The following is an 18,230-nucleotide window of genomic DNA, read 5'->3' as shown; positions in this document are numbered from 1 at the left end:
TCTCACTTAGTGCTCCATCCGACTCTTTCAACCCAACTCTTTGAAATGTATACACAAAGTGTGAGGTGGAGAAGGCGTTTATATAACCTTCATTATTGCAAATAAGCTACCCCATGATCGAGTCTTACTATGCCGCAGCGTGACTCATATCATATGGGCGGAGAGCGATGCACTCATCGCGAAAGGGAATAATCAGGTGACTGGTGGAAGAAAACTCAACGTTGCACCAGTTAACGCAAAGAAGCTCGAGAGGCGGTAGTTGCACATCTGCCCGTTTGTGAAAAGCTCCAACTCAAAGGTGCCGGAAATACATTGGTTGAATTGAAGTAGTCGTAATTACGTATTTCTGTACTTTTTATTTTTCATTTTTGTAGTGGGAGGAGGGAGCGGCTCTCCGCGTCGGAGGGGCTGGTGAGTTTTGGGCCGTAGAACTTACGTTGTATACTCTTAGTCCAATTGAATTACTTTGTGTAAGTCAATCAATATCTTTGATAATTATCTAGTTAATGATTAAGTAGAAACTAAATTAAATGCACTTATTCGATTGGATCAAGTGCCAGTTGGCATTGCATTAAAATGAGCGACCATTGGATTAAAATTGCTTGAGAAAATCTGTATATGTGACGTAAGAAGCAGACAACTTTCCCCACTGACGCATTGGCTTGTAGCCTTTCATGTCTGTGCAAGTGACGCCAGGACGTTTCCAGGGGCGTCGGACGGCCGCTCGCCGTTTTGTTTTTATTCTGTTCTTCGGGCGAGTTGCGCCCGCATTGAATGCAATATGGCAAATATCGCCTATGTTTCAGATCTGAGTCGGCTTTGGGAACCATTCTGCACCAACAGCTCAAACTTTGCCGAAGGCGAAGTCTTCGTCGGTGGCCCCTCTTCCGAATCTTGGCACCATCTATGCTTTCTCTAGGTTTTCGGCAGTGAGGGCTAAGATGTTTGCACAGCTTCCTATTAACTTGGATCTCGGACGAACAAACTCCGGCAAGTAACTACCTGACATCGACGAGCAGTGCGGCCACTCGGTTATTATTGGTGCTGCTACTTTTACGCCACAACGTAAAGTGCGGTGGCGCAACTGCACTGAGGTAGAAGCAATCGGCAAAGGCAACCACAAACTCAAGAAACAAAACTGAAGACAATAAATAAAACTGAATATGCATGAAAGTGAAAGGACCTACACTCTACACACCACTCTACACACCAAATAATTGGAAAGTGCTTTAGAACAGAGAACCCATGCGCATTTAGGACCCGAGGAAGTAAGGGGTCCTCGCTGGATGTGCCCAGAACACAAACAGTGCTTTGCACAATGCGCCCTGACGTGATGACTCATTTCCTTGGAGCTGTTCCAGTCTAATTGCTGCCTTGGTACGTTACGTGGTACACGCTGGGATACAATCACTGTATAAACTACGGAACATCTCAAAAGGCGCAGATAAGAGGAAGTGAGTGACGTAGAATCACATGGGGGCTCGGCCTCCATGTGATTCTACGTGGCGCGGGATTCTACAGTGGCGGAAAATGAACAGAGGACAATAGTAGACAAAGATAGCGATTAGGAGGGTCTGAAGGTGACTTCCCTGTGGCGAGTCATGGGATGTGTGCAATGTTTCGGCAACAAACCGACACACGCGCCGTTTGTTTATGAGTATTATCTCGCGGCAACGATAGCTCTCAGTGCTATGCTTCCATTGATAGGAGAGGCGTCTGGCACTCTCCCTTTAATCCCCAAGTGTCTCATTACGGCCAAAGTCTCAACACGGCCGAAGATGTCTCATAACGGCCAAATGTGAAAATGTGTATTGTAACCTGCATTGATATGCAATGTCGCAGCCAGGTATGGATATATATTCAGCAGGGTATAAGGCATGCACTGTGCCCTTATCATATTTATATACACATATTGTGAGACAAACGGTATGTTATCATACCACAGCACAATGCAACATATTGTGTAATGTGTACTCCCACAAGGTAGTGTTGATGTTGCTGTGAAGCAGGCTACTATGTGGAGTTAGCTACTTGTAGAGAGCTAGATGAATATTGGCTTTGTTGTGACGCTTTTGGAGCCATCCTACAGTCACTGGCCAAGACGGAACACCTATCTCAGTCGATGTCAGTTTATTTCCATTCGCCTTACAATTGTACAATTCTTGCTTCTGGAATGAATAAACCTGCAAGAAGCGAAGAGCAACCATGAATAGGCTAGAATATTAAAAAAAACAAAAAAAACAAGCATTTGTCTCTACATGGCTGGTTTTAATGTGCACAAGCTGCACATGTGTTGATACGTGTCTTTTATTTCATACAAGGTTAACATAAATCTTCATCTAGACAAAAGAATGACAAGCCTTAAAAATGTGACTTCCAGGTAAACACAGAGCATGACCATTATATGAATATAGGTTCAGTAGTTCATTATCTTAATGGAAACATGTGAATATCAAATAGTGATACATTACAATTCATGAAATGATGCATGCATAACTTTCCATTTCTGGTTTCTTTTTTATAAAGGTAGCGCTCGAATTAACATTCGTGCACTACTACAAAATTTCTCACTTCACAACAGAACCTTATGATGATCTTAACAGCTCACCTCTTCGGCCAGGACTCCCTGGGCAGCAACATCCTATTAGCCATGTTGTTTTTCTTTTTCGGAATCCTCCGTGCAGCCACATACCATGCCTGGAATGGAAAACCAGCTATAAATAACAATGTATTTGAATGACTTCCTCTTGAAGTATTTATCCTAATCAGATATGCTTTTGTGCCTAGTATGGTGCGCGAAGGCACATAAGTACAACATTTGCAGACGTTCGACGTAAGCAGTTCAAGGAGATCAATTCAAGTACGCCAACTTGCGCTTTTATTTTTGAAGAAATACGACGACAAATTTTAACAAATTAAATATGGCTCACAATGATACGAGTAAATGCTGCTGTACGGTGATGCACTGTCGGTATCTTATCGTCTTCGAATAAATTTGTTGTTCCTAAACGCGCAACCAACTAGAAACAACGCAAACCTACGAACAGATACCGAGTTACATCTATTACAGGCACTTCGGCTGTTTTGATTCATTTAAATTACTCGTATGAGAATCCAACTATGTGTGGACAGCACACTACTAATCCAGACAATCTACGAAAGCATTACTCACCAGAATTCCTGCTGGACTTGGTCAACACTGCGCGATATACGTACGTTGGGGCTGTGGCGATTCATTCAACTCGATTTGTACCGGAACAACAGGCGCTGCTCAAAAGACAACGACGGAAAATAGAGAACCGCTATAAAGTCCGCTAATTTGCACATTACAGCACTACAAATCGATATATGAACACGGCGTAAACAGCAACCACTCGCTCACACAAGAAACGAGGTACCCAACGTTGCTAGACACCATCCGAACTCCAAAGTGAGAGTAGCAAAACAACAAGATATCAAAACACGAAAGGAAGATTATTGATCCCCCCTCCCTTCTATAGCATGCAAAACGTGATTTGCGCTGAGATGAACATATATGTTCATGACGCGAGTAATTTTCACTTTTCACTGATCCAAAGGAGGTCACGTGGGATTGCTTGACGGTTGCGAAATTAACAGCAATGAAAATGGCGAAACGAAACTTGTGAATCGTGCATTTGCTCTTCATGGTAGCTGCCAGAAAATCGAATCAAACTTATGGGACACTGGATTACAGGTATGTTTGCATCTTTTTCATTCCTGCATGTCATTTCACATTACACTATACGTGAATACACGGTGTCATGTCTCACTATGCTGGGGAAATAGTTGCATGGGGAAGTGTGCATGGTTGTAGACTTTTAATTTTTGATCGCGTAATCGAAATATCGGCACCTTTCGCATTGTGGCTTGCATGTGACCAACCAAGTGCTGTTCCCTTATTAGCGCTTCCTGCAAACGACAAAACGAAACATGTGGGAATGTATATTTTTGATTATATAAAGCAAGAAAATGTATCGTTTTCAGGTTGCTGCCACTACTCCATGTGCCCGCAATTGTCTTGCGTGTATGATTACACTAACGACGTCGCCCACCACGGCGGAAGTGTTTTGCGTACACGCGTTTCAGCATGAAGACTGCAGGTAACATCTGATGCTTACCCTTCTGGTATTCTGAATTTACATACTGTAGCTTAGAGGAATTCCGAATGCCCAGAGTGACACACACTTATAACATTGTGACATCAGTGCAGTGGCATAAGCCCTAATGTAGTGCCCCACGAAAATGAACGAGGGGCAGTGGTTTATCCAGAATCCCAAGCACGAGAGGGGTGTTGGAAAAAATTGTGGGGGGAGGTCATCATTATAGTTACGTCATTACAGCTTAACATATCATTACAGACGTATCTGAAGCTGAAATCACAAGGGCACCCCCTGTAGGGGGTGCACAGGCAAAAAAGTTAGGGGGGGTGTAGGGGGGTCTGGGTAAAGCACTGACGAGGGGGACTCCTCCACCCCATGTCAAGCCTCATAAAGCACCTCCTGAAATATTTTCCTGGCTATGCAGCTGCATCATTATGACGTAACTGTCATTGTTGTCCATAATTCTTGAATATGTTTTGAATATATGGGAAAAAAGTCTGCTTGACAGCATATGTCTCATGGTCATCATCAAACGAAAGCATATGTCATTTTGTTCTGTGCCTTATGTACTTTTTTTAAATTTCAGGTGGACGTAAATTGTAGAAGGCAGCTAGTGGGGGAGAAGATCATGGTCATAGGTCATGTGGCTCCTGGAGCTCCCAGTGGGCTCCCTTGTGGAGTACTTTTCAGAACACGCACACAGTTCGCTCACAGAACCAACGAGTAGGATGTTGCTTGAATACTGAGAAAAAATGGCATAACACATACAAATATCGTGTGACACATATGACAATAAAACCATTTTTCACGAGGGATGCATGAAACACTGTCGCAATATTGTGTGCATGAACCATTGTGTGTGACACAAGCCGTGGGGGCACACCGCCTCTGACACATTTTGGGAAGCATAAAACACAGTATATACACAGCTAATATGGTGGATGCTTCTTTTTTCTTTTTGGCCGTTATGAGACATCTTCGGCCGTAATGAGACTACCTTCGGCCGTATTGAGAGTTTGGCCGTAACGAGACACTTGGGGATTAAAGGATTTTCGGCCGTAATGAGACTTTCGGCCGTAATGAGACTTCGGCCGTAATGAGATGTTACCCGTGTAAGAGTTGTACTTTTTAGAAACTTCGCGAATATTGTGCATTTCCAACTCAGTGGAATAGCCACCCGGCAGAGACGAGGGACACATGACACCATAGATTGAGAAGTTACCCGTCAAAAAGAACTCGTTACAAGTTAAGTTACCGCGTGCAAAATGTAACTAAGTTAATAACGAAGTTCTTCAGCATGAAATCTAACTCGCAATGGTAGAACTGAACTACGCTCGAAGTTAGAGGTGAACAAGGTCGCGCCCGAAAGCCACGGTCTGGAGAGGATTACGACATGATCCCTTGAATGGACGCGACCCTCGGTCCTACTTTTCTTTAAGTGGGAGACAGTGAACAAGTGTCCGCTCGTGGAACCCAGCCGTTTTTCAGCTTTGTTTCGCTTTCAGTCTGTCTACCAATGTCATGATGACGTTTCTCTGGTAGAGGTCAATGCGAACGCTTTGCATCGTACCCCCTGTGGGCGCACAATGGTTCAGCTTCATTTCAATGGCAGCGGTTCTTACTTCCTGAATAAAATACTGTCACTCATTGAATATCACGAAATATGCCATGAAGGAACCGGAGAGAAAGCAAGAAAATGTGTGGACGTGACTGAAAAGCGACTTAAAAGTAGCTGGGAACTTAAGTTACGAAAAAAAGGAACGCGTTCCTCTGAAAGTTACCACGGGCCAAAAGTACCTAGTTAAGTTACAAGTTACCAAAAAAAGGAACTTAGTTACAGTAACGAGTTACTTGTGACGAGTTACCTCGAACTGTGCTTGACACCTCAGGGGTCTTCGCGACTAGATGCTCGCTGGCAATAAATCAGTAGAGTGGGCCAAGGAAGATTCACTGTCCAAAGTTGCATGGTGCACGGGTTGACAGCTTGGTCCGTTACCCATAAGTACCGAGTAGTGGGCGGACAATTAGGAGGTGCCTGGTTCGGTCTAAATTCAAACTAGGCCAACCATGAGTTGGAGACGTGTGAACCGGGCTTCTGGGATTGGTGTTTGCTGGCGGGGAGTTGTGTCCCAAATGTCACTCTTTCAAGCGGAGGACACACGAAAATCCGTGTGTGGAAGCCGCAACGACTTGATGAAGACGAGGCGAAAGCCCCGCATACTTGTACGTATCTTGAGTACGTACTCAAAATACAGTATTTTAAATACTTTTTCCGGTATTTTGGTACTCTACTCAATACTTTTTGTGAGAAGTATTTTTAATGTATTTAAAATACTTTTTTCGGTATTTGCTACTCAGTACTCAAAATACTTTCCTTTCTCGTCAAGCCATATCCAGCACGCTTCCCGCCGTGCCGAGATTTTCAGCTCACTGGAATTTAACCCCCTTTTTCTTCTTTTTCTTTTTTTCGGGAATTCGCGAATCTGTCATTTATCCTCTTGTACAATAGGCTGGTCCCAAGCCTGGCCCTGCTTGTCAATAGCCAACTTCGTCCGAAACCCGTTCCTATTCATATTGCCAGGTGAATCACCAGGGGATTAGGTACAAGATAATCCCGGCATTTATTTCCTTGGTCATCAAAGCAATAAACACGTGCCAGAGGTTGAAAGACCCGAACCGACATACAGGAGGGATTACGAAGTTTTGGGTCAGAACATATCAACAAAGTTTACTTGGGTTCACCAAAGTTCACCAAGCATTACTTGACACCATGACGTTGCAAATGAAAGATATTGTTGCGACACGAGTTTCCCCGGGCCATTCACTAATACAAGAACCTCTTTGCGTCCTCCAAGAATGGTCAGCGGACGCCGAGCAACCTTTTCTTCCTGCATACGACCTGGTTCTTGAAACGATTCTCAAAAGTCACAACGGACACTTAATCCGTCAAACCCGTTAACGTGTCTCCAACGTGGGCGCAAAAGCAGGTCACGGTCGGATCAGCTGCCTTTCTTCCCTCGGACAAAGCGGCCACCTCCAGACTGGAGACGACCCAGACAACAGTGATATGTACAGAACTGATACGTTTAAGCCAAAGTGCTTTTATTGTTAATGAAGTGAGTGCTCTTTTGTATGTAACGGCCACGGCCGCTCGAATGCTTTATAAGGAGCGGACTCTCCCGTTCGCTCTGTCTGTTCTCTGAAACCCGTCGAAGATGCAATAAACCACTGTTTTGTTGTTTGAGTCGGACCCCTGCCTGGCCACCTCCCCGTCACATCACCGCTCGGACCCCGAGACGCAACAACTGGATGGCAGCGTCGGGATAGACCTCGCTGGACCGCAGGTCGTCGCATGGGTGAGTGCACCGCTTTCCTTGTCAGATCTTTACCAGACGGTGAGGAAGCACTAGGCAAATTCTGTTAGCTATTTTGGTTAGGAAGCACGAAGTTCAGCTTCAGCCCAAAAGTATAGTGGGGAATTTGGCACTCTAGAGAGGAACCATGGACTTAAGCAAATTGCGGGTACCAGACTTGTTACTTCTGCTAGAAGAACTTGGAGGTAGCGCTGGGCAGGCAAAACGAAAACCCCAAATCATTGAGCTTATCCGGGGAATTGGAGCCGATGATGAGGAACTAACGGAATGTTGGCAGTTGATTCTTGAAAGAAAAGAGAAGGAAGAAGCTGCAAAACAGGAGCGCGTTGAAAAGGAAAAACGCGATCATGAGCTCACTGTGAAAAGATTGGAGTTAGAGAGACTCAGGTTGGAGGCTGAAAGTTCCGGACGTGTTGTAGGCAGAAGCGCGAACAGTGAGCAAATCAAAATCAAAGATCTGCTACAACCTTTCAAAGTCGGGGAGGACATTGGTCTGTATCTCGTCAATTTTGAGCGCACGTGTGAGAAAGTAGGTTTCGAGCGCGATGTCTGGCCTCAGAAACTCCTCACTCTATTGCCCTGTGAAGCCGCGGATGTCATAGCTCGGCTAAGTAAAGAAGATGCCGCTGTCTATGCCAAAGCGAAAGATGCTCTGTTAAAGAAATACCGCTTGTCTACCGAAGCCTTTCGGCAGCGATTTCGCACGTCTAACAAGAAGCCAGACGAATCATTTCCAGAGCACGCGTACAGGCTGAAGGCAAACCTGCTAGAGTGGCTTAAGAGTGCAGAGGTGCACGGCGACCACGATAAGGTTATCGAATGCATAGCTTTAGAACAGTTCTATCGCTGCCTCCCCGAAGCGACCATGTTTTGGGTTCAGGATCGCATGAAAGAGGTAGATGTGCAAAAAGCCGCAGAACTCGCGGAGGAGTTCGCAGCCCGTCGTAAAGCGCAGACAGTGAGCACGCTGTCGTCTAAAGGTTCGCTGGAAAGCGAGAAGGAAAGCCTAGAATCAGGAAAGGTTCATAGGAAAAAGTTTCATTCCGGGCGTTTCGGAAAAGGTCAGGAAACAGCTAAGCGAAACGGCAGCGAGGCACGACTGACGCCTGCTACGTCAGAAAACAGAGGCCAGTCTAACAGAGAGAATACGAGGGTATTCGAGTCTAGGAGACGTGACGTTTGCTACGTTTGTAACAAGCCAGGCCACTATGCGGGAAGCTGCCCAAATAAAGTAGTGTTTTCCTACGTCAGTAGCAGCGCCGAGAACGCAAAATTGCTCGAACCGTACCTGCGGGACATGACTGTAAATGACAAACCGTGCCGAGTACTACGTGATTCTGCCGCTACGATGGACGTTGTCCACCCATCGTACGTAGAAAAGGAAAGCTATACTGGGGAATGTGCCTGGATTAAGCAGGTCGTGGAAGAACACAGCGTGTGTCTTCCGTTAGCAAGAGTTACCATTAAGGGTCCATTCGGAACACTGGTGACAGAGGCGGCAGTATCGAGAAACCTCCCTCAGGCGTATCCCTACTTGTTTTCCAACAAATCTGAGCAGTTGCTAAAGGACCGTGGTCAGTGTTTTTCAGATGAGCTTGTATTGGCTTTAACTCGCTCTAAGGCAAGAGAGCTCGCGTCGAAAATGGAGTACGATGCTGTTCCAAATCAGACGGCACAGGGAGACCCGATAAATTCCGATAGTCTGGGTGCGGGTGGCACCGATAAGGGAACTTCGGGAAGGGACGAAAATCGCGCCCGTGAAGAAATTGCGCAGGAGGCGACGGACGCGAATGTACAGCCCTTCGAAGGCAGCTTCCTATCGCCAGTATCGAAGAATTTTGAAATTCTTGCAAACGTAAATGCGGAAGCTTTCGCCAAGGAACAGGAGGCTGACCCAACGCTTATCGAGCTGCGTAACAGCATCAAGGAAGGTGTAGCAAGGAAAAATATTAAATTTTTCGTACGATCCGGCCTTCTATACAGACAGTATCAGGACCGGAATGGTAGGACTTTTGATCAATTGGTGGTTCCGCAGAAATACCGTGACGACCTCCTTCACATAGCCCACTCAGGGTCATGGGCTGGGCACTTAGGGATTCGTAAGACTAAGCTCCGCTTGGTGCAGGAATACTATTGGCCCATGTGCTGGAAGGATGTGGAAATGTTTGTAAGGTCGTGCGACACATGCCAACGCGTAGGTAAATCGGGCGACAAGAAGAGAGCCCCGATGCAACTTGTCCCCATTATCACAGAACCATTCAAGCGCCTAGTGATAGATATCGTTGGACCCCTTCCCGCCACAAAGTCAGGTTTCCGCTACATTCTTACTGCGCTCTGCCCTGCAACTAAGTTCCCGGAGGCAGTGCCTCTCGTAGAAGTAAAATCCACGACTGTTGTTGACGCACTTCTCAGCATATTTGCGCGCGTCGGCTTCCCATCAGAGATCCAATGTGACAACGGGAGCGTTTTCACCAGCTGTCTAACCACTACCTTCTTGGAAAAATGTGGAATTAAGCTAATTCACAGCTCGATATATCATCCCCAATCGAATAGCGTGGAACGCGTTCACGGAGTGCTAAAGCGCGTATTACGGGCGTTGTGCTTTGAAAACAAAAAAGACTGGGAATCGTGCCTCCCGGCGACTATGTTCGCACTACGCACAGCTCCGCACGAAACAACCGGCTTCAATCCAGCAGAGCTAGTTTATGGCAGGAACCTAAGATCGCCATTGCGCTTATTGAGGGAATCTTGGGAAGGCCAAGGAGAGGACCCGACGGTCGTCGAGTACGTTCTGAATCTCTTAGAACGATTGAGTCACGCTAAAGAAGTTGTTGAGCAAAACATGAAAGCGGCTCAGCAAAGAGCAAAGAGATATTATGACAGGACGGCCAGGAAGCGAGTGTTCGCGACAGGAGACAAAGTAATGCTGTTGAAACCCGCAAAGCAAAACCGACTAGACGTGCAATGGGAGGGACCCGCCAATGTAGTGCAAAAGATTTCAGACACCAACTACGTGGTTGAGCTAGGAAATCGTCGGAAATCAGTAAAGGTGTACCACTCTAACCTCATGAAGCCGTACCGAGAGCGTGAGGTCATTGTTAATCTCAGTTTAAATGTTCCCGAGGAAGTGGCTCCTGAGATTCCCACTGTCGATGATACCAGAGAACTGACAGTCGAGGAAATTGTATGCTGCGCGCGTTTAGGAGAATCGCTCGAACCGATGCAGGTAACTGACCTTAAAAGGATTGTACATGACTTCAAAGGAGTCTTTTCGGAAAAGCCAGGCAAAACATCGGTTACAACCCATGACATTCAGCTCACTAGCAATGAATCGATTCGATCTAAGCCGTATCGAATGTCGCCCAGACAAAAGGACATTATGGAGGTCGAAATCAAACGCATGCTACAACTCGGGGTGATTGAACGAGGTGAAAGTGACTACACCTCGCCAATGATATTGGTTGAAGTCCCAGGAAAGGATCCCCGGCCGTGCATTGATTACCGGCGACTTAATGCGATAACCCGGGACGAGATATACCCAATCCCCAACATCGAGGACAGGGTTGAGACTGTGAGCAAAGCTAAATTTATTTCGACCTTAGACTTGGTTAGGGGCTACTGGCAGGTGCCGCTAACGGAGAGGGCCCGCCGGTATGCCGCCTTTGTCTCTCCCTTGGGTACCTTTCGTCCTACAGCATTAGCATTCGGCCTCAAAAATGCTCCGTTTTGTTTTTCAAAGCTGATGGATAACATCTTGGACGGTCTAAGCAGCTTCGCTCTGCCGTATCTCGATGACGTGGCTATATTTTCAAATACCTGGGAGGAACATGTAGAGCACCTCAGGGAGGTTTTGAGTCGTCTGCAGCAGGCTGGACTAACCGTGCGACCAAAGAAATGTCAACTGGGAAGTGCGGAGGTGACCTATCTGGGTCACGTTGTTGGTCAGGGCTACCGCCGTCCTTCTGACTTGAAGATTAGCGCTGTAATCGATTTCCCGCAGCCCAAAACTAAGACAGACATACGGGCATTTTTAGGCCTCGCTGGCTATTACCAGCATTATATTTCTAACTACTCTCAAATTGCTAGTCCACTAACGGATGCCCTTCGAAAAACAGCCCCTTCAAAGGTGGAATGGGACGAAAGTAAGGCACAGGCTTTCCAGGCCCTAAAGGAGGCACTAACTCGCAAACCGGTGCTCGCAACACCGGACTACAACCGCACTTTTATAGTGCAGTGTGATGCAAGCGACCGTGGCATAGGAGCCGTCTTGTGCCAACTTGACGATCGCGGGCGAGAGCGGCCAGTTCTCTTCGTTAGCCGTAAGTTGACTGCGCGCGAAGAGGCGTACAGCGCCTCGGAGAAAGAGTGCGCGTGTCTCGTATGGGCTGTACAAAAACTTGAGTGCTACCTGGCAGGGACAAAATTCATAGTCGAGACAGACCATTGTCCTCTGACCTGGTTGCAGAACATGTCGCCAAAGAACGGACGTTTGTTACGTTGGTCTCTCATACTCCAACAGTACAGCTACGAAATACGCTACAAAAAGGGGAGCCAAAATGGAAATGCCGACGGCCTGAGCAGAGGCTTTTAGTTCACTGGATGAGCTCAAGAACGCTTACCAATTTTCAATTGTAAATACCTACTTCTTTGTGTTTCTATCATGGAGTGCTCGTCTGGTGCCAGCGATTTGTGAGGGCGTAATTCCTCTTTTGTGTGCAAGGGTTATGCTCATTGTTAAGTAGCTGAATTGAGGGCATAAAGAAATTAGATGTACATATCATCAGAGTTAACACTGTCTGGTGTGATCGGGCTTTGGATAGCGGGGCACTTGTTTGTGCACGCACGTGTGGTTCAGTGTGTTTGTTTCGCGCACTGCTGTCTATTGTTGTATCCAGAGCTATACTTCTTCATCAGAGGCCTTTCAAGTCCAAGACTTCAACGTAGGGGTGTCCCTGTTTCGTCATGTGCTGAAGACATCTGTCCGTCCTTCAGCGGGAAACAAAGTGGCACGTGGAGCTGGACGCACTGGTTGAATCCAAGGCATCATGACGTCCATCATCATAGTGGAGCAGCGAAAGTAACTGCTCCCCATCGTGATGACCACCGGCGGGGGAGGAGTTGTTGCGACACGAGTTTCCCCGGGCCATTCACTAATACAAGAACCTCTTTGCGTCCTCCAAGAATGGTCAGCGGACGCCGAGCAACCTTTTCTTCCTGCATACGACCTGGTTCTTGAAACGATTCTCAAAAGTCACAACGGACACTTAATCCGTCAAACCCGTTAACGTGTCTCCAACGTGGGCGCAAAAGCAGGTCACGGTCGGATCAGCTGCCTTTCTTCCCTCGGACAAAGCGGCCACCTCCAGACTGGAGACGACCCAGACAACAGTGATATGTACAGAACTGATACGTTTAAGCCAAAGTGCTTTTATTGTTAATGAAGTGAGTGCTCTTTTGTATGTAACGGCCACGGCCGCTCGAATGCTTTATAAGGAGCGGACTCTCCCGTTCGCTCTGTCTGTTCTCTGAAACCCGTCGAAGATGCAATAAACCACTGTTTTGTTGTTTGAGTCGGACCCCTGCCTGGCCACCTCCCCGTCACATCACCGCTCGGACCCCGAGACGCAACAATATGCATGACTGATGAAGTTTATTCCTTTCATTTGTAAGCCCACGTTCAGAATACGCGTTTCACTTACTGCTAATACTAAAGTACTTTAAAGAGTACCTTAAATACTTCTTAGAGTATTTAGTACTCTACTCAAATTACTTTCAGTTTTGAGTATTTTGTACTCTATTTTAAATACCTTTTCCGTAGAGTATTTAGTATCTTATTTTAAATACTTTTGCGCAGTATTTTGTACAAGTCTGAAGCCCCGTGACTTCAGCCGCTATAGTATTGTCTTGTATATAGTTATGTAAATAACTATGTAAATAAAGCCCAGTTATTGTTCGAAAATACCGCCTGACGGACGTCTCTTGGGAATATCTCCGATCTGTGAGCTACATCAACGGACCATCTTCCAGCAACAACGGAAGAAACTTTACTGGGCGGGATGATATCTATATTTTTCCGAACGGCTGTCATCGGTGTTTTTAAGATATTGATACTTTAGCGATGTGCGTATCGATGCAAATGTCGACATCTTATCGATTTAGATATCGGGACAAATGTCGATATATTTTATCGATTTTTGTATCTGCGTGTCAACTTGGTGGAAGCTCCGGGTGTGCATTGTCAGACCGAAAAAACGTTGTCAGGCACAAACAGGAAAACGATCGACGTTGCCCTGCTGGCGTCCCCGTTTAGCGAGACGAGATGTTAAGATGAAAGATAGAATCAGCAGGCCAGTTTAAGAGGGGCACGACAAAGGTTTAATAGGGCTTTAAGACAGTAATGGGCCGAATTAAGAGGTCATGGATGGTGTTATGGATTCGTCGACGATGACCAATGAACTCTTCCGTACATCATAGACATGCGTGGCGATATATCTTTTAAATAATAACGGTACCGTGATGTTACAAGTAAGGTTTGTCTGCCTATAGGATCGCTTTCAAGCATTGCAGCCACGCTGCTGTTGACTAGGGCGCGAAGTTATAATGCATAAGGTAATTTTTTAATGCGTTCTGACGGATATCCTACCGTTTCTCCACGCATTACCAATCACAATGACACAATTCTGCAATGTTTCGTGTATCATATGTGAATGGCTGTCTGCAATAATGATCTGTAAGTGGACATTTGCACTTTGGAGAAGTAACGAAACGAAGATTCCAACGAGCTGGCACAAAAATTGGTAAGGATATAGTAAATCACCGTTCTGTGCGACAAGTGAACAACATTCACCTTACCAAAAAAAGAAGAAAAAAATGGCACTGTCGTTAAATAAATATTTCGAGGAATTGCACAAACAGCGTATTTGCAACAGCTCACTTACATCATTATTGCATAGCGCAGTAGTCCTTGAAGCCGAGACCTCTCTTAAAGGGGCAATAAACAGGTATACGAGGCGCACTTTTTTTTAAATACATTGTGATACGTTGCCGACGGTGAACGTTTTCAAAAAAATGTTGTCGCAGACAAGTAAATAATGGCTCCAAACCGACTGCCAGTTCCCACTCCAATCCAAGGTAGCCAGTTCAAACTGTACCAAAACCCCGCAATATTCTATTTCACATGCGCACTATGTTTTCTATGCTGAATTGCTCCACGAGGTCACCGCGATGTTCCCGCAACCGGTTCCCTCGCGAGCTGCAGCTTGTCTCAGTGGGGTCCGTCATTGGCTAGGAGAGCGAAATCTCCCCCACCTCCAGCTCCTAGAATTCGGTGTTGCTATACGCTGGGATATAGTGACGTGACCCGGTACCAAGGATAAGGAGAGGCTCGCACGCATTATGCTATTTGAATGGCATTGTTTCGTGTTAAAGACGCTCGCTAGAAGCAAAATAATTTCATATTTGGATATCGTGAGCTACATTCTTTCATTGGGCATAATAATTGCAGAATGTTCGTCGGCCTGTTTTGATTTATTGCGTATAAGTAATACGGGTATCAGATACGTGTTTGCACAATGCATTCCACCATGTTTTAGTAGGCTGCATATGTATGAAATTTGTATTTTCGTTAAGAGATTATTTACCCTACACTTCGTCCACCATTTCCGACTCATTTCGATCATTGATAGTGCCCAGGTACAGAGAAACGAATTCCCGGATTCGTGATGCAAGATACCTCGAAGTTTAAGCCCATCGTTAGCATTTTTCATCAGTATTTCTGGACGCGGTGGTGGGTTGGTCGACAGCTGCTCCAGTCCAGTCTTATAAATAAGGGGGTACGTCTTAGAACCCATGATACTGCAGCGTTCGTGAACGCTTTTTTGGAGACTTCTTTCTGATTGTCTGAATCCTTAGGAAATGACTCCGATGACAAACTGCATGCTCTGAGCTCTCTATACCAATAACATACAGCGCCATAGGGGCCCTCAAAGCACCTGCAGTCGTCTGCTAAGGTATCATCTGCTATTGTTGCGTCGTTTTGGGTAGGCGCCGCCTGTGAGTGCCAACGAAGCACTACAGCTTTTCTGAAACTTGAGTACCTGCACCAATTTTCGAATGCAGCACTCCAATTTTTTTTCATACACATGTAAAGCCAGTGTATATTCTCCGATTAAAACATTTCTCTTGAAAACGGTGTAAATTAGTTGACATTGCAGTTTATTGCAGAGAGCCATTCAATTGCATATATCGGCATATATCTTCCTGATCGTCATACAATATGACGGTTGCATGTTATGTCATATTTCGGCGCCATTTGGTTGCATATTACGTCATGATTTCGGTGCCATTCGAACCATCTTTTAACGTTTGCCGTTCTCTTTATTTTGCCACTGATCACGTTATTTCACAAGGGAGGTCATCGGCCCAAAACCCGTGTTCCACCTATACACATCTAAGCGTAATCGCTACTTTTAGACCGCTTCGTGCTACGCAAGCACCACAAGCACCCAGAACCAACTTCATACAGAACGCGTGACAAGTAGTGAGTGAGTTCAAGTTGTGCTTGATAAAAATAACGGAATCAAAGTACAGCCGTCTATGAGTGCCGTTGTCGAAAGCATCGAATAGCACAACGAAAAGCACATGGCGTAGATAAGCTGGGTAGCTAGCGTCGGAGTAACATCCAGCGACTTAGCGCATATTCTCTCGATGTCATACAACAGCAAGTCAGGAAGTTTTTAATCGCCTAAAAGCCTATCAAGCCTATTTCAAATTTAAAAGCCTGTCAAGTTTTTGCGGAGGTAGAGGATGTTGTCGACAAGCTGCTCCCAATTCCTACTACCCTCACCAAACTTTCCTAACGTGATTGTGAAATACGTGAGGAGTCAGGAGCAATGTGAAGTGACTTTGATAATGCTCTGGAGTGCTGAATCATACGCACAATGGAGTGCCCTTTGCTTGTTTTCGCAAATATATGCACAGGGATGACGCAAGCACATGATGATATGGAATTAGCTGCGTGACCTGGACAAGCCTGACTCTCGGAAACATGTTTGTCCCAGCCCAGCCCGGCCCGCGGTGCCGGCGCCTTTTGTCGGCCCGGGTTCAGCTCGGCCCGCGGTGCTGGCGTATTTTGTCGGTCCGATCTCGGCCGGGCCCGGAGCACACAGCCAATAACAGGCCCGGCCAGGCCCCGAGCAGGGCTTTAGGGGTGCTAGACTCTGGGGGTGCATGTTGCAAGCACAGAACGCACTGAAAGTACGAATGCATAGGGGCGGACAAGTAGATCAATGTTGCTTTCTCAGTCAGAACCTTTGCTAAATGAAGCACCTCACTGATAAGACACGTGCACCCCCCTCCCCACCTCCCCACGTACTTGAACTTCCAACACACTTTGCTCCTTGAGTTGTAATGTTGTAATGCCATTTTGTGTCCGACAAATTCCCAACAACTCACTCGCACTCATCGTTTGGGAGGGTCATGAAACCACGGGTAATGGGAGGGGGTAAGAGAACCACGGAGATTTAACTGCATGAGTCCTCATCAGGAGTCTCGTTATGAGGTGTCACTGGAGGTCCATGCTCAGCTTTTTTCGGGTGTGCCTTGGCTTCCGTTGGGACACTTCAGCTGCATCACCGACGGACGATGTAGCACGAAATGTTTTTCTGCTCGAATTTCGGAGATCGTCCCATCGGAGTTCGAGTTGTGTGATGAATAAACCGATGTAGGACAACCACTGGGGAAAAGAGTGAGATGTATACCGGGTGTTCAACCAGTCCCTCAGTCAGCGATACCCCATACCTTCGTTCTTCGAGTACAATACCGCAGTACTCACGGCTGCAGCTGCGGAAGTCTCTGCTACCGTGTTGTTGATCGGCACCAGGACATCAATCGAAGCGTCCGCAATGAATGCATCCGTGAAGCGGTTGGGCTTGGCCATGGTACAGTGGGGACAGAGTAAGCTGACTGCGCCGTCGCGGTCCTGAAGACAAGCCTCACTCCTATCGCACAGGGCACGACAGGGTCTTTTTTTAAGAACCCTCGCAGGGTACCCCTCCGGAGCCATAGCGTCTTTTGTAATCATGGCCATAGCCTGGTCATTGAGCACCAATAGAGGAAAATCTGACCTTGGCTTTGAAAGGGCTGTGGCCTATATTAGCGCTACATTTCTGAAAAGTCAGATTGCGTGCCACGGGCAGCAGCAGTATGAGCGCCGCATGGTGCAATCAACCGTTGCGTGGTTGTATCCGCAGCAAAGGCATGGGACGCGACACCCCTGGGAACCGTGACGAAACATCGCGCAACGATCTCAACGCGGGACTTCGCAGTCATGCCGGATGTGGCCCTCTGGACCACATCTGCCACAAACATTCATGATACCTTTGTGGTCGGTCATAGCGCGGTCGTTCAAAACAACGAGGATGTTGGGTAGTGGCTTCCTCATTTCAAACCAGAAAGTCGAACCCAACCCAAACCTGAACCGAAAACCGTTATTAACCGTTATTGTTTGCCGAACGGGAACTGAACCGAACCGAAACAGTCGACGCAATATTGGAGCTGAACCGGAACTGAACCGTTAAAGAAATACCGGTAACCGGCTTAAATATCGGTTCATACGCAACTAAGGGCGAAACTCTGCATGTCGTGCATGAACATAAAAACTTTTTTTTCATATTTTTTCTTCTTGTATTATCTTCGTAGCCTTCCTCTTGCTTGCCCTAGTAAAAGTTGTGTCCTA

The 18,230-nt window shown here is 46.4% G+C and overlaps 1 protein-coding gene and 1 long non-coding RNA gene across 2 annotated transcripts in view; both read right to left on the bottom strand.

The window, feature by feature from the left end:
* The window catches only part of LOC135385624 (BTB/POZ domain-containing protein 2-like), a 104,839-nt gene that overhangs the window by 65,614 nt on the left and 20,995 nt on the right, over positions 1-18,230 (bottom strand). The gene's annotated exons all lie outside the window — the stretch shown is intronic.
* LOC135383771 (uncharacterized) lies at positions 2,114-3,414 on the bottom strand. Its single transcript, XR_010420059.1, has 3 exons — positions 3,173-3,414; positions 2,609-2,697; positions 2,114-2,183 (listed from the first exon to the last, which is right to left on the bottom strand). It is a non-coding gene; the product is annotated as an uncharacterized LOC135383771 (long non-coding RNA).

This window comes from Ornithodoros turicata, chromosome 2 (assembly GCF_037126465.1).
Source record: "Ornithodoros turicata isolate Travis chromosome 2, ASM3712646v1, whole genome shotgun sequence".
NCBI lineage: Eukaryota > Metazoa > Arthropoda > Arachnida > Ixodida > Argasidae > Ornithodoros > Ornithodoros turicata.
Note: the sequence above shows the minus strand (reverse complement) of the source record. Positions and strands in the feature narration are given on the sequence as shown.